The 19,310-nt window shown below is 39.2% G+C and overlaps 1 protein-coding gene and 1 long non-coding RNA gene across 5 annotated transcripts in view; one reads left to right on the forward strand and one right to left on the reverse strand.

Moving 5' to 3' along the window:
* RhoGAP100F (Rho GTPase activating protein at 100F) overlaps positions 1–19,310 on the forward strand; it is a 79,398-nt gene that overhangs the window by 21,876 nt on the left and 38,212 nt on the right. The gene's annotated exons all lie outside the window — the stretch shown is intronic.
* Positions 9,759–19,310, reverse strand: part of LOC143176897 (uncharacterized) — a 49,913-nt gene continuing 40,361 nt past the window's right edge. Inside the window, exon 2 of the long non-coding RNA XR_013001413.1 lies at positions 9,759–10,663. This is a non-coding gene — a long non-coding RNA (uncharacterized LOC143176897). The remainder of the gene's footprint in view (positions 10,664–19,310) is intronic.

The raw sequence follows: 19,310 nt of genomic DNA on the forward strand, positions 1-19,310 counted from the left end.
TGACAAATATATATGATAAAAGCCGACTGTTCCGCTCCGTATCTCGATATTGATTTACAACGAGCCGATACCCGTTCAACGTTTTCGATTTCCATGCGACGGGCTCGCCGAAAATTTCGTATTTCCCGTCCGACTACTGGGCGAGGATATTGAAACAAGGGCAGGGAGAAAAAGGAAAATAACATTTTTTTTTTATTTCACGGAATTTCGAATCGGGAAACGATCGGTTCTGCCGTGGAAATACTTATTCCGATTTCCTAGAGTTTCCGATGATTATTGGAACTCTGAATCGCCCGGAATTTATTTTTAGTTTCTTCATTGTGCAAATGATAACCGTCGGAGTTCAACGGAAATATACTTCTCCGTTGAGGAAAATTGAAAAAGAGATATTGGAATTTGCTAGGTTTCCTTGTCTCATTTTTATTACGACAGAAACGATGATTCATAAACCTGAAGATTTTTATTTTAAGGCGACTGACACAGTGGTATTGATCCGCAATATACAATTTTGATCGACACGTTATTGTTAGTGGAATTTTATTTTCGACTTTAATAGGATTGTATATTATTTTTTCATAAATTAATGTGGTTAGTTAAGAACAGTGAACGATAGAATATTTCAAATACAAGAACACTCAATTCTATAACAATGTTTCCACTTTATGTTTACTATAACAAAGTGTCAGTTTAATCAATATATCTTATTTCCACTATAGGGAATTTCACACTAGATTTACGGATAGTTACTATACAGTTTATTCTATCGCTTTCACAGAAATTGATATTCGTTCATTTAGATCTTCGAAATTAGTGGTTCAAAAGTACACAATTAGGGTATATATTCGCATATTTGCACCAATAAAAATCGACCTAAAAGTTCACTAAATAATATATATAAAAGTCAGTATAAGTCAAATTGGCTCCGTAAATCTAGTGTAAATCAACCAAATCATTTATTCCCTTATTCTGTTTTACGTAAAACAGTCCAGCAAAATCACACTCCGTGTATCCGTAGCCCAGTAATAATTCACAAAGAAGCTAGGGACTTTTCCCGAAGTCGGCGTTGGCAGCACTGCTCGAGCAGATCGGCGTGCAGAGGGCAGCACCGCGGCTGGTCCCGAAGTTTCGAATGGGATTACCAGATTAGACGGGGGAGGTTAATAAAAGTGAGCGAGGCTCGCGGATAATAAAGAGCGATAATAAATGTCGAAGTCGCCGCGGGAACGGTACGGTTTTCTAGGCCGTGGCTCGGGGGTTGTTTTCGAGGAACAATATAAAAATGACGCGTAGGCCCGACGACGACGGCGCTCTTTCTTTTCCGCCCTGTGCCCATTGTCTCGCTTCCGTTGAACTTGCGCACATGGCTCGTTTTCAAAAGGCGAGTTAGCGATTCCGTGCTCGTCAGACGTCGACGGCGGAATATAAGGCGAAGCGTACGCCGAAGGCCGTGATATTTCGCGGTGATTCGACGCTCGCCGCTGTTAAGCCATGTTAATTCTAATATACGGTATTCCCCGACTTAATCTTATAAATCGTAAAGTAAACGGCTTCCTGGCTGACCAGACTTTTCTGTGTAATCAGAAATGAAGCATTTTTATTTTTTTTTTGTGGTTGCATTTAAATTGGAAAATGTTTTTAATACTATTTCCGCCGAAGGTGTCAAAGAACGCCTTTTGAAATCTTAACTTAAAATTGTTTTCTAAGTCTAATCGGATTTCCTCGATTGAATTTTGGACATTTCCTGTAGTTAATTCTATAATCGTTATTGGAGAAGTCGAAAAGACAATTCAGAATGTACGACTAATCTTGGAAGATAATTTTAAGTTCAAATTTCGAAAGGTGGATGTCGATACCTTTGGTAGAAATAGTGTTAATATAACATTGTATATTAGAGTGGAAGAATTTGCACTGAAGTGTTAAGTATGTAGAAAATAAAATATTTATGTAGATCGTGTAGCTTGGAAGGATTTTAGGAATGGAATGGATGAAATGTTTGAAAGTGTTTGTGGATGTTTATAGGTGTTTTTGGGAGCTTCAGGATGTTTGAGCTTTGAGATCAGTTTACAGGAACTTAGAGAGCAATTTATAAGGAATAAATGAAAATATTATTATTGAAAGGTCTATTTGGAAATTAAAGGAAAAGAAGATGAACAAATTATTAGTAAACGTAATTGTTATTTTCTGAGTTAGTATGGATAGGTTACAAATAAATAATGTTAATAAAGAGTATTGATAAAAGCTACTGGCAAGAAGAAATAACTGTTTATACAATTCTAGATATCAGACTTACAAAGTCTAACAAAAAAATTGAAGCATCAAAAATTATTATTAATGTGGCAATGTGAATCCATGGAGGCGACAGAAAAGTGGCACTAAATCGTAGGAAAGGCACGCTGCACGGAATCTTAAAAATTGGTTCTTTGTGCTTCACCCTGGTATCCGTGAAGACCTCCATGTCGCGATGCTTTTGATACTTGCTGAAGGGAGTATCCCTCTTTGTGCCACTGTAGCACTTTTAACACTCTCTGAAGGGAGCCCTCCACTCTCTGCCGGCGTTTCGTGTGTCACAAAGACGCAGATAGTTTGCAAGTTCGGTACGAACGTTGACGTGAAAAGTCGTTCGATGTATTTCAATATTATTTCGTCGTAAATTGATCAGTGTCAATAAAAATATCTCTGCAATGCCTCCAAGGAAATTTAATTTTGCATAATTCATTAAATTTTGATTAATCCAAGGTTCAACAACGGTTTTAAATATTTATTTACATTCTTTAACCGTTATATTTTAATTTTAATAGATGTTATTTTTTCCGACATTCGTATTTTCTTTTTTATTTGAGCGAAAGTAATGCTGACAATATTTCCACGTGATTCCAAACAATTTTTGTCGGAAGATTCACGGCATTTATGAAATGTTTCGTATACGAAGCAGAGTTCCGCGGAATTAGCGAACGTCATCGCGCGATATTTCACGAAAAATAAGACACTAATGGCAGTGTAAATGTAGTGCGAGTCGCCAAACGTCGGCGACGAGGACGAATAAAACTCTCGCCGGGGAGGACGAAGTAGCTTGCAGACAAGTTTATTTAAATTCCACTAATGACGTCATTAAAATAATAAACGATGTCGTTTAGGGAGTAGAATGAAAGCCGAGACCGCGGTTCGCAACTTCGCAGGGCTGGCCTGAAATGTGGGCTGAAGTTCTCCTTTTTCCCTTCGAGATTACTCCGTGTACACGTTCATTTTTCATTCACCTGATACTGGAAAACAAATCAGTACTATTCTATTGAATTGTTTCGTCGAAAATCAGTCGGGAAACATTGTGTAGTGTTGGTTCGGAGTATTCCACGAGTGTCATTAAAAAATTGATGAGCAAAAAACGAGTCGTATGGATAAATAATTAATTTCTAAATTCGTTATGTCATTCATGCTTATCTTGTAAAACACTACAGATTAAAAATTAATGTATTTTTAATGTGTATAACTCATAAGTATTATAAAGAAACAAAATATCGGTGAACAGAGAACATTGCACCGTTGATTTTAAAGGTTAGGTTACCATTTTATTGGGTTTTATTCTTACCTTACTATATTTTCATTTTCCTTTTTAACGCGTGATGCAATGAACATATTTACTATAATTCCTTCTAATAATAATACATATATAGTTACCATACTAATAATAATAACAACGCTAATGTTTACTCTATTCTATTCTATTAAAATATTTATTCTGTCATGGCGCAGGAAAATAAAGAACAAAGAACATTTGAAACCAAAAAGTAAATCAACAGTTGAAGATAAAATACAAAGAAAATTTGAAGACAGAAAGTAAATCAAAAGGTATAAATGAAAACTAAAGAAAATTTGAAAACCAAAAAGAAATTAACAGTTGAAAATAAAAAGCAAAGAAAATTTGAAATAAAAAAATAAATCAAAAATTGAAAATAAAACAGTCCGCCCTCTGAAATAATAATTTGCAATCCGCGTTCGAGCGAGACGTGAAAAAGGAGGGGGTTCCAGCTCGAGCAACGGGAGCGTCGTAAAAGTAACTTCCGGTTCGATATTACCATAAGTACGGCCGGTGTGTACAGGTTTCCGGAAGCGTGGCTTTACGTTTCTTCCGCGTATCACGCGTGTCGGACGGAGGCCCCCGGATATTTTGCATGCTTCCGCGAAAAGTCCGCGCCCGACGTGCCACCTCCCCCTTCGCGCTGCCAGCGGGAGGGTGGTGGTGCATTTACGTGCAATCGGGTCCCAGGGTGCACGCGAGCCGGATGTTTCGTAAGGATGGCCGCGGCACGACCCGCTGCACCGAAAGAAATCGTCGGGAAGAATGTAAATCAGGCTGATTAGAAGTTGACGGACTTATCAGTTCGCGGAATGAATCCTTTGTAACTAGAGTCTCGCAACGCTTCTGAAGAAGATTGATGGCGGCGTTCGGTAAACGATTCTGGGTTCCGTGTAACCCGTAATTGTATCTCAATGTTGGAACACCGTGTATTTTCGTCCGTGAAACCCCTCCACGAACGGAATACAAAGAGGATTTTAATTTGCCGGGGAAAATTGTCTGTGAAAAGGGAATTGTTTTCCGCGGATGAAAAATTGTTATTATAATTGTAATATGTATATTATAGAGGATGATAAAAATGTTAGGATTGTAAATGCATGGTAACCTAGTTTGAATTCGGAACAGTTCCCGCCAGTTCCGCGTTCGAAAATGGCGACAGGTGTCGGGGAACTGGTTTCAATGGATTTATGTAAATAGAAATCCTTCGATGCATGGAAAGTGAAGTCAGACACTGAAGTTTAAACGTAGAATTGTAAATGCAGTTGCGATAGTCGTAAATCAAATGAGATAATGAATTTATACAGAAATATTTTTCTATTTGGGTGGATTATAAATTGTCAGTCTTTCGCTTAAAAATGGTGGCGAGTATCGGTGAACTGGATCCAAGATATAAGTAAAAATGAAATTACAAATCTATCAATAATAAGTTATAAATCAAATAAAATATTGTATCTACAAATAAAACAAAAAATTTCTTAATAAAAATTTATAAAACAAATAGAAAACTGAATCTCAAATAAAATGATAAATTATCGATAATACAATATAAATCAACCAGAAAGACGAACATAAAAAATAAATAATTCATTATATGATTTCATAAATCACTATTCCAATTTAAATTCAAAACATTTTCCTGCTACTTTCTTCCAAAATGGCGGCGGTTGTTGACGAATAGGCCCTAAACTAAAATGATAAATTATCAATAACACATTACAAATCAACCAAAAAATAAACATAAAAAATAAATAACTCATTATATGATATCATAAGTTAGTATTCTAATTTAAATTCAAAACATTTTCCCGCTATTTTCTTCCAAAATGGCGGCGAACAAGACTGACCATTGGCAGAAGCACTTCCCACACATATGGGCGGTACGTGCATATGTGCTATTTCTCTTTCATCGAATTTCTTTCGGCGTGGCGTGATCTCGAAAGACTTCGCGTACCACTCGTCAGAAATAATTGGTGTCGTCGTCCCTTTCCATCCGATTCATTATTGGCTCGTTCACCCGGCTATCGATGTCAATGGCATCCTATCGATTAGATGTACGCCGGCGACTAATAAATTCTAGCGTCATGTATATAATGAACATGTCGCTCTTTCACCGTGCCACCGGGTTTTCCACCGTTGTACACGTTAATTGGCCGTTATTCATGGATAATTAGCGTGCTAAATATTTGAAATGGTTTCACGGCTTTCTTTATCCGTCGACAAAGGAGAAAATGGTTTTATCGTTCGATCGTGACCGTTCCTGTTCGAGAATTTTTATCGATCGTCTGGTTTTATCATATTTTTATTGATTCGAAATGAAAAAAAAATTTGTAAACGATATTAACATTAAATATATTGTGACAGGTCAAATGACCGACTTTAAAATTTGATTTAAAATTTTGTATTTTCTTTCGTACTTCATATCTTTTGTATTTCATTTTATTTAAAAAATTGCTCGTCCAATTTGTGTACCTTCGTTTTATATCTAATTATTTTTAGTTGGTTCGAGTGGAAATAGTTACGAGTTGTTTTTACGAAAATTCTTCCATTTATCGAACAACCTCGAGCGAATTTCAATTAATCGATTTTTTTCAATGAAAAAAAGAATTGTAAACAATGCAGTGTATTGTGTGTCCGATGATTTTTTCTCTTTCACGGTCTAAACGAGGTTCATAGGAGCAACAATTGTGAATAATTTAACGTGTCGTTGTTTCGGACGAATTTTTCACTTTTTTGAAGAGTTTCGGGCGAACTTTTATCGATCGTATCCTGTTATCATCGAACTGAGATAAACGAATGTCAATAATTTAGTCTGTTATTTCTTCGACAATTTTTCTCCTTTTTCAAGCTAAACGAAAACTAAAATAGAAAGGAAAATGTCATTTTGATAACTTAAATGATAACTTAAAGTAAACTGAAAAAACATGATTACTTAAACTAAATTTAAAATATATTAACGTATATAATAACTTTATCTTTTTGAAGTTTCTAAGGAATTTCGATTCATCCAATCGACTTAATAACGAACTAAAATGAAACGTATTTGTATATACATTCGTTGTTACATTTTTTGATTAATTTTTCTGTTCTTTTTAGACAGTCTAAAGCAAATTCCTTCGAGGTTAGGATATTTTCAAACGGGTCTTCCCTCAGAACGTCCTTTCCTTACCACGAACATTCGATTCGCCTTACTTACCCGCTTCCACGAAGATTTGAATATTAGATTGCCTTTCCAAGAAAGAAGTACACCGTTCTACAATGCAATCTTCTCATTTGCCTTTGTCGTGTTCCAAGAAATTCTCCCTTTGTTCACGAACTTTCCTCGCTCCTTTGGCAAAAAATTTGTTTAACAGAACCACAGGGGACTATCATTTTAACACCGTTCTCGAATTCTTGTACCCTTACAAATGTTGCTCGAACATGTAAAAAATATAAAAAATGTCGATATAAGAGTCTATGAACTATTCGAATATAATTCATCAATAAATAAATTACTTTCTTAATTCAAACGAATATTAGATTCAAATATTAATAAGTAAAAGTAAAAAATAAATTATTACAGTAACAAATATTATATCAGAATTATATATTACATATTGTTAAAGTAATAATAAATTGCTACAATTCAAATATCCTCGTGCAATAATTAAAATAAATATTTTATATCACGGAGCAACGAAGGAACAGTTGAATTTTCGAAAAAAAAAACAGGCTAGGGTCTATTGCGGGCGAAGATTCTTCCACGGTTCATCGTGAGAGACAAAACTCGTTGGTAAGGCAGTCGCAGTCAAACAATGGACGGAGAGAGAGCTTTTTCAAAGGGTACGTCGAAAGAATGGGGAAAAAGGGAGAAAGGCAGGACGAGCGGATATAATATGCGGAAGGTCTCCGACTATCCTTTGATTTTAATAGATCGGCCAATGAACGAAGACCCTCCGTTATAACACGTTAATGAATAGCCGTCCATCTTAACGCGCCTCTAATGCGAAATCAATATCTAATTATCTTTCGCTAGCCTCTCCACGGCCCTTTCGCTCCCTTCATTCTCGCGGCGGCCGTCCCAGCAGTACACCTTCCACCTTCGCAGCGGGAAGGAACATTTTTTTTCCTTAGCTACACGAGGCAGTAACGTTCACCTTCCGAGCAGAATATCGCCTGTGTCGCATTTGTCAGGAATCGAGATTGGAACGAGCGATTAGTGTTCAGCGCGTACAATGTCTTTTTAACCTTTAAATTTCAAAGTTAATTATATGTACGCTTCGAGCGGCAAATTAATGGCACTCGAATATTTGGGGTTGGTGCTAATCAGTCCACACTTAATTTTAAAAATAAAATTTAATATTAAACTTAATATTTTGGTACAGTGTTGTTGCACGAGCGTTTGTTCGATGCTTACTGCTAGATGAATTTATAAGAACTGGTGAGTGTCGACAAAATATTCCTAGCGGGAGTTCAATGGTCTTTTATCTCAGGTATCCGTTAAGGTAATCAGTAATAAGGGATGGCCTGTAATCCCGTGATCTACCTGAAGTTTTCAGTTAGGCAAGGCCAGATCGAAGGCACACAAAAAAATGGAAAATCCCGAAATTGTCAAGGTGGTACACGTCTTTACTTCGGAAAGTATAATTTCTGTCTAACGGTCTCCTCGAACAATGATGCTCCCCAACATAGCTTGCATCTCGCCGGGAACTAAACATAGCATCCGAAACATGTTGTTACAACGTAACAATTAGAAATGGGAAATTCGTTGGAAATTTGCCACGAGGTGGAAAATTGTAAATTATTTTTAGTATGTAAACAGGATTTAAGTTCAGAGATAGATAGGATTGAATGGGCATGCAGTTATGACGCTCAGTTACGTCAAACGTGTTTAAACCTTGGATCAACTATTGAACCACCTTTTCATCAAACCTCTAAGAAACTTCAATTAAACATATACTAAACTTCAACTACACCATCAGACTTCTACTAAATCTGTATTACACTGAATCTTAATCAAACATCAACTAAACACGCTTACCAAACACCGTCAAGCGGAGCGAAACCTACAACAAACCAGTAAATCAGGATCAAACCCAGATCAAGCTGAAGTGTAGCTAAAACTTGGGAAATTCATACGAATCCTCTATAAAATTCAAATCAAATCAGCTCAAACCAGCTGAACAAAAATTTTAAAAATATGAACAATCAACGTAACAATCGTTTAGCGACCAAGGGAATAGGTGTCTCGTACATTAAAGTCACCCCATGGAAACCGGATAGTCCCCTATCCAACCGATAGCGCGACCCTTCATCGGTTTAGCACCGACACGAAAAGTACATGCACACGAGGCTTTCGATCGGGTGCTACACAGCCCCGACAGGTACTGGAGAGGAAGGAACCGCCGGTTGGGGTGCTGGTTGCTCGTGTGTGACGCGTTCTTAAGCGGCCTTCCGCCACCCTTCCTTTCCGGATCACCCGTTACCCTACCGAGGGAGGTTTCATAATTGAGGACTAATTGTCGCGTCGCGGGGGCACGCCGAGACACGAGAACTGAACCAGAGGAGCGAAATAAAGAGGCTGGGAAAAGAGGGGAAAACCGGGACATTCAACGGTATTACCCGGCTGCATGTCGGGTCGATGATCAACTTCACCAAAGTACAATGCGACCAATCGTTTCGAAGTTCAAGGTGGGAACGATTGAAAAACTCAGAATTTTTCTTTTACATCTAGAAAATTCCTTTCAAAAATTCGATTTTACTCGGGATTATTATAGACTGGTAAAAACCTGTTCGGTGTAAAATGCATCAGTGAGAGGTCTGTCACGTGACCACTGCACCATTGGTGTATCGTTTTGTTATCGACCTACATGAATGGATATTTAAAGTACGAGTAGTACAATGAAATTTTACGCATCTGGTGTACGTTGCACGATAATAATAATAAAGAATAAAAATAACAAAGATAATAAAGATAAATTATGATAATTATAACAATGTTAACGTTGAAAGTACTACACGAGTCAAAGTAACCTATTCTTGATTTTTTCTTTTAGCAATTATTAGAAAGATAACAGATGCTTCTCTGGGAAATTATTGAAGAAATTGATTTAGCAATATCAAAACAGAATTTTTTCAATTAAAGTCTCAACAGAGATGCACCCTCGGAGTTTCTACAGAGGGACTTCAATAAGTCAGTTTAACTGCTCGACAGTTTTAGTGCTAAGAATAATGACAATAATTGAGGGAAATTCGATTTGTCAAGTTTCTCAATATTTTTGCAGCACACGAGGCGCGGTTATTTTCGAAAAAATGTTTTGTCACTGGACTGTTGATTTTCATCCATTGTTATCGGACAATATTGTACACGGGAGCCAATAAATCGACAGCGAGAACTGAGACGAGCGTGACGCCCATGAAACGATGTAAAAAGCCCCCTATCCCCTGAAAAATTAATCATGCTGTTCCCGATCTCTTTTCGCTGGAGAGTGATTTATCGGCGGGAGTTTATATAGAATCGGGAGACACTCGAGACTCATTCTTCTCGCGCGGATTGTTTCGGCGATCGCTGTCACCGATATTTTTCCGCTGGCCGCGCGAACCGCGTCGTCACCCTTTCCGCTCGATTTTGTGGAAAAATTTTATTCGAAAAACAATCGTAGCCCCCGGCAAGCCGATCGATTTGTGAACACTGCATCCTCCTTCCCCGGACCGACACCACACCTGCACGAATCCCAGTTGAAAAATAAACGAAAAAAAAACAATTGCTTGACGCGATGGTTAATAAAAATTCAATTCCTTTCCACAGTTTAATAATGTAGGAAATGGTTGACAAAAACGTGCACCGCGTGCTCGATGTTTGGGAGGACTCGGTAGAAGCGCCTGATCAATGACTACTTATTCTACTTAACGTACAGAGTGACGCACTCGTGTCTCATATATGACAAATTACTTTTCACGAGGGAAACCTTAATTCCTTACGATGAATCACATTCCAGTCACGTACATCTCAATTTTGAATTGATTCTACAATTACGAAAGTGTTCTTTGTCCATATCGGCTTTTTCTCAACTTCCAATTGCGTAAATCTTCCAAGTCCACCATCACAAGGTACACCTGGAAACAAAAAGTGTCAACAATAAGTAACATTCCGAATGAAATGAAAGCACCACTACCGAAGTCAATTGAGAACCACTGCGTCCCACAGTAGACGCACCGTAGTAAACCGACTCAACACGTCGGTGCGCGTTGGAGGGACACCCGTTGCATTCTTCAAAAATTCGCTAAACGCAGCCGGCCGAGGGGTGCGAAACCGTGCTGTGGGTGTGGAGGGAGGAAAAAATGGGGCGAAACAGGGGGGAGAATGTCGGGCGCAAAAGGAAGTCTCTTTGATTTTCAGACGAGCCGCAATTATCCCTCTCGCACGTTCCACATACCGGAACTGGAGCAGTCGGATCGTTACGATGCCTTTTCTCCTCCCTCCTTTTCTTTTGCCACCCTCGCCCCCTCCCCCAAACCCCTGGCCGCCGCCAACCCACCGGTTCCCGCGTGGCTGTGGCTCACCGCGAAAATGCATGAAGAGATTCACAGAAAAGACGATGGGAGGAATCCAGCCCGAGGCCACGGGGACTTAGGGGGCAGAAAGAAAAGAGACACAGCGGTGCACGGGGTGAGATGACGACGGGGGGGGGGGAGGAGGGGGGAGTGTGGGGACTAGATCGGTGCTAGCAATCGTGGAGACAATGGGCACCGGGCTGAATGAGAGGCTCGGGTCTCCAGCCGTTTGTCGGTGAAACGACAGCACCCCGGTGGCCGCGGATTCGGCCTCATTAAAAATCATCCAGCCCAGCCTTTTTCAAAACTGATTCGGAAGGCCACGGTTAATCACCGGAGGGCCACTCGCGGAACCCTTTTCTCCGGCCGCTTTGCGACGTACCTTTCCGCCTTTTTACGCCTGATCGCTCGATTCCGTTCTCGCGCTCTTTGTGGCGGAGTGGAATCTTCCGGCTAACTTGGGGCTTCCAATTTAAGGATTCTCGAGGCAGATATTGAGCTCACGAGTTCTGAAATGTGTTATTAGATAGAAAACTGTCTTAAAATAGATGGAATACATTGGTTTCCTCGTATTGGAGGTTTGGAGTGGTTTCAGATAGTTTGAGTCAGTTGGAACGTGGATGAGACTTGCGATATGCGTTATCAATTTGCGCCATGTATTGAGTACAGTATGGAAAAACTTGAAAGCATTTGAGCTACCTGAGGCAGCTAGTTCGAGAATGTTTGGACAAACAACGTGAACTATAATAAATCTCTTTTGTGATATCAGATTTTCTGAGAAGAGGAGATTTGAGACGGTTTGAATAAAGTAGGACTTATTTGAGGATTATTAGAGAAATATATAGTCTGTTACCTCTTGCCGACTAGAGTATCTAAAAGCGAAAACATCTGAGCTATCTGAATAATTCAGTTCGAGAATGTTTGGACAAACAGAAAGAAATACGATAAATCCTCCACTCCAGCATCGAACGGAGTGGAACGTAAGCTTAAAATATGAGGAATAATCCCCTGTAAGCACTGATATTGGGTCACGAGTGAATAGGGTAGAGATTTCTGTTTATACTAAATAAGCCATACATTTAGTTTCAAACAGAACACTCTTCTATCTGAAGATAAATATTCAATCCCCTTATTACGCAGAACGAAAAAACGATGATAGACCTGCCGAGCTTTAAACATTTAAAATAAAAGAACAAATCGACGAGTAAAAGATCCTCCTTCGATTTTGATATTTCTGCTACATTCGGATATTATTGGAACATCACGATTGGTCTCCTCAGAGGAATATCTGTCCCAGATCGTTTCGAATTATGGACCACTATTATCTCAACCGCACTGTCCACGCTCGTTTCGCATGATACATTAAAGACAATATGAAGGTTCGTCAGCGGCCCCTATAATTCCGTTATCTTCCCGAATAAACCGGAATATACATGTATATATGTATATATACTGACGTACTACTATAATTGTCTTACCCTCAACCTGAACATCTACCGCCAATATCTTTGAAGAGTTCATATAGACAAACTAAAATAACGTTCTCGAATTAGCATTGAAATTATCAGTAATGGAGGAACTCGATGGAGGCGATCAAACAATTTCAAACTTCTGCAAACGATCTGCCAGAATCTTATTCTGTAAGTCGTACATATCAGGGAAACTTTTTAAAGAGATAACTATACACGCTTGACATTTAGTGGACGCACGGCGCAGCTCACAGTTACTCGTTTATCCACTTCGGGAAGCGGCCGATCGATCTGCCGGCATCATTCTATAACCTTTGACCGAGATGCCTGGCTGGATTGAATTACTTGTGCCCGTTCAATTACTCGTAATCTTATGAACTTGCCATGTATCTCTGTGTTATTCCTTCTATCTGATCAGTCGGCGAAATGTGATTTCCCTGAACACGTGGTGACCTCGTTGGGAAAATATTTGATGTAGAAGATGTTGCCTTGAAGTTATCGGTCTTCCTTGTGTCTTCAGTGGCAACGATATTGCAGGACTTTTATTAGATCAACGAAGAGGATGTTTTATGAAGTTTCACATAGTTTGACTTGATTTCACCTGAAGTTGGATTTCGTCGAGCATTTCCATCGACGTGGTTCATTGGGAAATATTTCAAAATTCTTCCTCTCTAAATTCCTTTTTAATCGAGCTTCAAGGGTTATCAATTTCTCGACTGAATTGAGAAACTTCAGATTATTTGTTTCAAAGGGGAAATTTTACGAGGGCAGATACGACTGTTCTCGGTGAGGAATTTTCAGAGACACCTAGCGAATAAACGACTCCAGTCCACTCAAAGTTTCCGAAGCCCTTGAGGAAATAACGACGGCAAAACGAGCGAGAACTGTCCTTTGACACGAATCACTGTTCGTCTAATTCCTGACTGTTCGAAACAACTGGAATATTAACGGCAAATTACTTTTGCAGTTCTCAAATTTCTGTTTCGAAAACATTCTTTTAGAGAGACTAGGATTTTCCAGAGGCAGTGTACTGCTAAAAACAATAGTCATCGCTAAAACGAAAACAGTACTAGATTCTGTAACAGCTCCTAGAGAAAACATTAATTAAATCAAAGCAAAAATCTGCAGAAGTTCTCAGGACAAATTAGAAACTACTACAGATCTTGTCTTAGTGGGAATAGTAATTAGTTCTGAGATCAGATTCACAACATTCTCAACGACAAAAGCGGGATCTGTTACGGATTCTACCATAGTGATAAAATTAATTAATACTAAGAAAGCGTCTTTAGTACCTTTTATGATAAGAAATTAGAAACTGTCAAACTCTTTGTCCTATTTAAATGCTAATTACTGCTGAGATACCGCTCGCGGAACTTCTTATAACAGAATTGGGATCTTGCATTGGTCTTACGCTAGTGATAAATCTTATTAATCCTACAAAAATCCCCTAACAACTTTCAAGAACAAAGTATAAAACTGTTAGAAACTTCGTCTTATTCTAACGGCCAATTATTCCGAAGGTACTTTCCATCGTCTTTCCTCTAACAAAGCTAACACTTCACGTAAGTCTCACTCTAGTAATAAATCTAATAAATCCAAACAAAAAGTCCCTAATACCTTTCAAATGACAAATCACAAGAAACTTTAACACACTCTAAACATCCACTGATTTAAGAATAAATCCCGAATACCTATCGAAGACAAAATGACAAATCACTAAAAATTATAACACATTCTAAACGGTTCGAACTCTTCATATTCCTAAAAAAATCCCAGCTCCCCGGTGAAACTTCCCTAGCAACCACCCAAATTCAAGAAAAATTCCCTAGAACCTCCACAACAAAAACAATCAACGATCACACACATTCTTCCATTCTAAACTGCGCTTAGTCCCCGGATACTATCCCAATCTCGAGCAGTAAAAATCATGGTGCCCTAGGGATTTCGTCCTAGGGACAACAAGGAATCGTCGCGGGACTTCCCCGACTGCACCGCGATACAATCGTCGAGTACAGATCCCGCAGTTATTTTCGACATAATCCGCCCCGGACGAGGATGAAATCCACGACGGTTTCCCTGGGCGAGTCAAATCGAAGCCCGATCCATCGCCGGGGGTATTCCCCGTGTTTTCCTTCGATAGGATTATAGGCGTAGCTCGTGCACGGACGAGCAGGATTACCCAATAAGCGGCTCTTTCTTTTCCCGATAAAACGCCGGGAAAGGGTGGCCGATTCCGGAGCGATATCTTCCGAGTGACCGACTCGGATCCCGGAGTCGAAAGTCCACCCCCTCCGGCCCTACCTTTTCCATCCCTATTCCAGCAGCCGGTTGGAAAGCCTCGTGGAGTGTTCCTTTTATCGGAGTCGCATTCTGAAGACCCTTTCCGCGGAGCACACGTACACGAACCGCCGCCAAACTCTTCGACACACACTGAGAGTCGAGAACCGAGTCGAGAAACGTTAATTCTCCGCGAAGGGAAAACGTTCTTTTGGAGGGGCGGGAAGGGCGGCGGTGAAACAAGGGGATATTGAATGTTCACCCCGGCGTACGGCTAGTGGAGAAACTACTCTATATTGATTTATTTAACGGTCCCGCGCCGGAAGAAAGGGTGGAACTCGAGGAAGATGCGGATACAGCGAGTGGGATGCCGGTGTCTGGGGACGTTGGGTTTGATCTTGTCGCGTTTGACGCGTGTTTGGTTGTCGATAGTGGTAAATGGATCGATTATAGGAGGATGCTTCGTGCAAGAGATTTTCTTTTTCTCAGGGTAATAATAGGAAGATAATTAAAGTAAGAAGAACAGGATTATAATAATTTTATTGGAAAAAATGTCTATATTTCTATTTATTATTGCTATATTGTGGATGAGAAAAAAGTGCATAGATATGTTTAACAGTATTGAAAATACATTTTTCTTGACCTTGAGATTATAGAAAAAGTATTTGGTGAAAGCATTTCTTCGTACTTTTCATATCGTTAAAGTCAATAATATTTTCGTCAATTACGAAACTGAGTAGGAGCAGCAACAAGATTACTGTTAAGAATAATTTTCAAGTATAGAGTGCTTAAAAAGTTTGACACACAAAATTTAAAAGTTCCAAGCAAGTAACTATTAATATTTCATCAAATATTAATGAAAAGTGTAATCACCCATTTTGCATGTTTCGAAAGACCCTCTGATAAGCTAGAAGCTCGAATTGCTGAATGAAATTTCACACATCAAACCGTCTCAAAGCACGTGAAACCCTATCAAACCGCAGAAAAAGTTCTCACCGATGCAAGAAGAATGTTTCAGCGTTCAATACAATATTAATACTCAGAATAATTCCAAATATAAACAGGTTTACGATTCCACCAACTGCGAAACGAACATTCTGAAATCATTGAAATCGACAGGTTATAATTGTTCCCGTGTTAAAAGTAGTTCGAATCTTGCTTCCCCCAGTTTTCGTCACGTTCGAAAAGTCTCCAGCTGAAAAGTTCGGCCGACGTTTCCGCCGACGAGGATTACAATCCGCGCTCCGGAGCACAGGCGCATTATTAATTTATGGAAACCCCCTCTCCCCGCAGCAGCCTGAACTTCGCTCGGTTACCAGCAATTTACTTTGCTAATTACGAAAGTTTGACGGCCTCTTCGCACTCGGGGCCGGTCATTAATGTCGCCCGGCGCACGCACTCGTGCGAGAAAGTCTGCGCTTTTCTCTCGGTTACACTTTCAATTGCGAACAGACGATTGAAAAGAGCGTGGAAATCTTAGCTGAGAACTGTCGTCGGATATTGCCAGTGGGAACGTTGAAGATCTAACTCAGCAGACCTAGCTTGAATTGCCGTATACGTAAGTCGGAAAGAACATGTGTTTCTGCTTTGAACGCACAAAAAATCTATTGACAATTTTGAATTAACAGGTTGAATGCCATAGGGGTGACCGCCAATCAAATCGAATTACTACAGTTCACTCGATTAAACGATGATCATTTGAAAACAATTCTATATCATAAATAATGCTATCTAATGCGATGACATTCACCTAGATGAACGTGCAATAATAATAATGTAATTCAATCAAATGATTTAATATTATATTTTTTCCACGTTGCGTATTTTGCTCTATGAAATCGCGCGGCATTCAACGTGTTAATAGTTGTATGTTGTATGCAATGTTCGAACGAATTAATAGTTATATTTTTAAAATGAAACAAAATATTAATAACCTTAACTTAAGTTTTCCGAAACGTGCGTAAGTTGTGAGGAATTCATATTTTCATTTTGGAAGTGTAAAACGAATATTACAATACATAAAGGATTCTTCCTCGTTATTTTAGGCGTCATATCGGTAATGATTTGATTCCGGACAGTCGATTTAAAGATATTGATTTCCGAGCATCGTCGCTTTGATTCCTTCGATGGCTTCCAGTATGGGACTGATAGGAATAGCTAGTACTCATATCATCTTTCTCATTTAGGACAGCTGACTTTAAATCGGTCCTGATTTTATATATAGCGGCAAACGTACTTGATTTAACTGTGCTTCTCGTCGGTCGATATTAAACCCGCGAAAACAATCAGAAAATTCTATAAAAACAACACAATTGAGACGGGAAGGTACAAATAGTAAATGACAAATGAACCGATTATGCCCGGTGACCGCTAAATTGAGTTTCTCTAACAGACAATGTTAGAAGTGGAAGAATTCTGAAGCAGATTGAGATTCAGAAATAAATATACAGTATAAGTTCAGACGAAAATTGTTGAACGACTAAATATAGAAAAATGATGAGAACATTGTTTAAAAAATGCATGTATATACAATAACATGGCTGAGGTTACATTTTAATACAATAATTGTGTCAAGAATTATATTTATAGAAATTGATCTACAAAAGTTCTAGTAAATAGATATTTAGTAAAAATGAATTATTATGGAAAATAATTAAAAAATTAATACTCTAAGCAATTATACAGGAATGCATTAATACACAACCAAAATATTGTTCTTCCTTTTACTGCATAATATCTTCTGCTTGCAGGAAAATAAAAGTAGATAAGTCTTTACTGACGATGCCTGGGTCTATGATGACCCTGATCTTCGATAACGTCACCATATTGCACGGCTTATGTAAACTGATTTTCCTTTTAAATAATTTATTCGGTGTGTACTTGATGTGTTTAATTTATAGGTTAGGTTGGCAGTCTCATAAATCAGCATTAATGATGTCTAGGTCTATATTGACCAATGTCTGGACTATCTAAAATTCATTACACCAATATCTTTATATCGCAGGCTAGCAAAGTCCCCTACGTCTCGCGCAGTAATGGAAACCGGGTCTATGTTGACCCAGATCTTCGAAAACGTCACCTGACTCCTCATCTTATGCAACCCAACTTAACTCCTCTTCATTAAGTGCGCCTCAACTTATCCGGATTTCCTTCCTCCTAAAACTATAAAATTTTACGACCATCCCAGGCACAAAGCTAGCCAGACAGTATAGCAAATATATTAAAAGTGCTGATGCCACTAAAATTTGATCTGTAATCAACGGACCGTGGATTCTCTCCATTTATGGCCAACGCGTTACGGAGGAAACCTGAAACACTTAGAATTTGAGGAAAATTCTAAAATTGCTTCATATTGCTTCCAAATCATTAAAACTTCCGATGGGAGAAATAAATTTCTATTTCACTTTATTTCCTTCGAAACAAATTTCGATCTTAGGTAAAGATTCGCAATCTAGCGATTACTCCAATCAGAATACTGTACATTTAAGAAACCTCAATTTACGGAAACCATAATTGAACAGGAAAATATCTTTCAAATTAAAACTACGAGTCATTCCACCACGTTCCTTTTAACGTGACCTTAATTCACTATTATCTACTGAAATTCTTAATAACATACATACAAACATATCAATCAGTCCATGTTAAACGTTTACTTCATACCGATAAAAGACTACGTACCGTAGCCACAAAATATGTCCCATAAGCGCTCTTCTACAATCTCAATAATCACAAAAAGACAAATAAGGTCAAACAATAAAACACAGATACTAAATCAATTTATTTCGACCCAACCAATAGCTCCAGTATCAACTGCTAACACCAAAAACGTTCAAGAAAAAAAAAAACTTGACCCGGGTCAGTTCTGACCCGGTCACCGGTGGCGCACCAATCCGTAGAGAAGCATCGCCCGTGCAACGATCGCTACCCAGATTCCCGACGACAAATGCATTCTATTCGTCGATTGGTCCACTCTCCCCCCCCCCCCCCCCCCCCAAACCATCGTCATTTCCTCTCCGAACCCCGCGAAAAAAAGAGAAAGAGAGAGAGAGAGTGAGAATCGGACGGACAGCTTCGTCGCGATCAACGGTTCGTATTAACTCGGGTAAAAAGCCGGTACATCGGCGCAATATATGTCACGTATTCTGCGTACTTCGGGCGCACGGTACATACGAGCCACATACTTCCCGGCGCACTCCTCTGCATGTACATAGACTTGGCAGACACATAGAGTCCACACCGGCGCGTGCATCGACCTCCGCGTGCGCGCGAGCGAGTGCCCTCCCGGCGTGCGCGCGCACTCACACGTACCGAGCGTGGAAATGTGGTCAAACACCCGACACAGAGGGAGACAGATAGAGAGGGAAAGAGAGATACAGAGAGAGAGAGAGAGAGGGAGAGGGAGGAATAAAAGTGAAGTACACCGTCGATCTGGTCACACGTACACACGCTGTCGAGTGAAT

Source organism: Nomia melanderi, chromosome 2 (genome assembly GCF_051020985.1).
Source record: "Nomia melanderi isolate GNS246 chromosome 2, iyNomMela1, whole genome shotgun sequence".
Lineage (NCBI taxonomy): Eukaryota > Metazoa > Arthropoda > Insecta > Hymenoptera > Halictidae > Nomia > Nomia melanderi.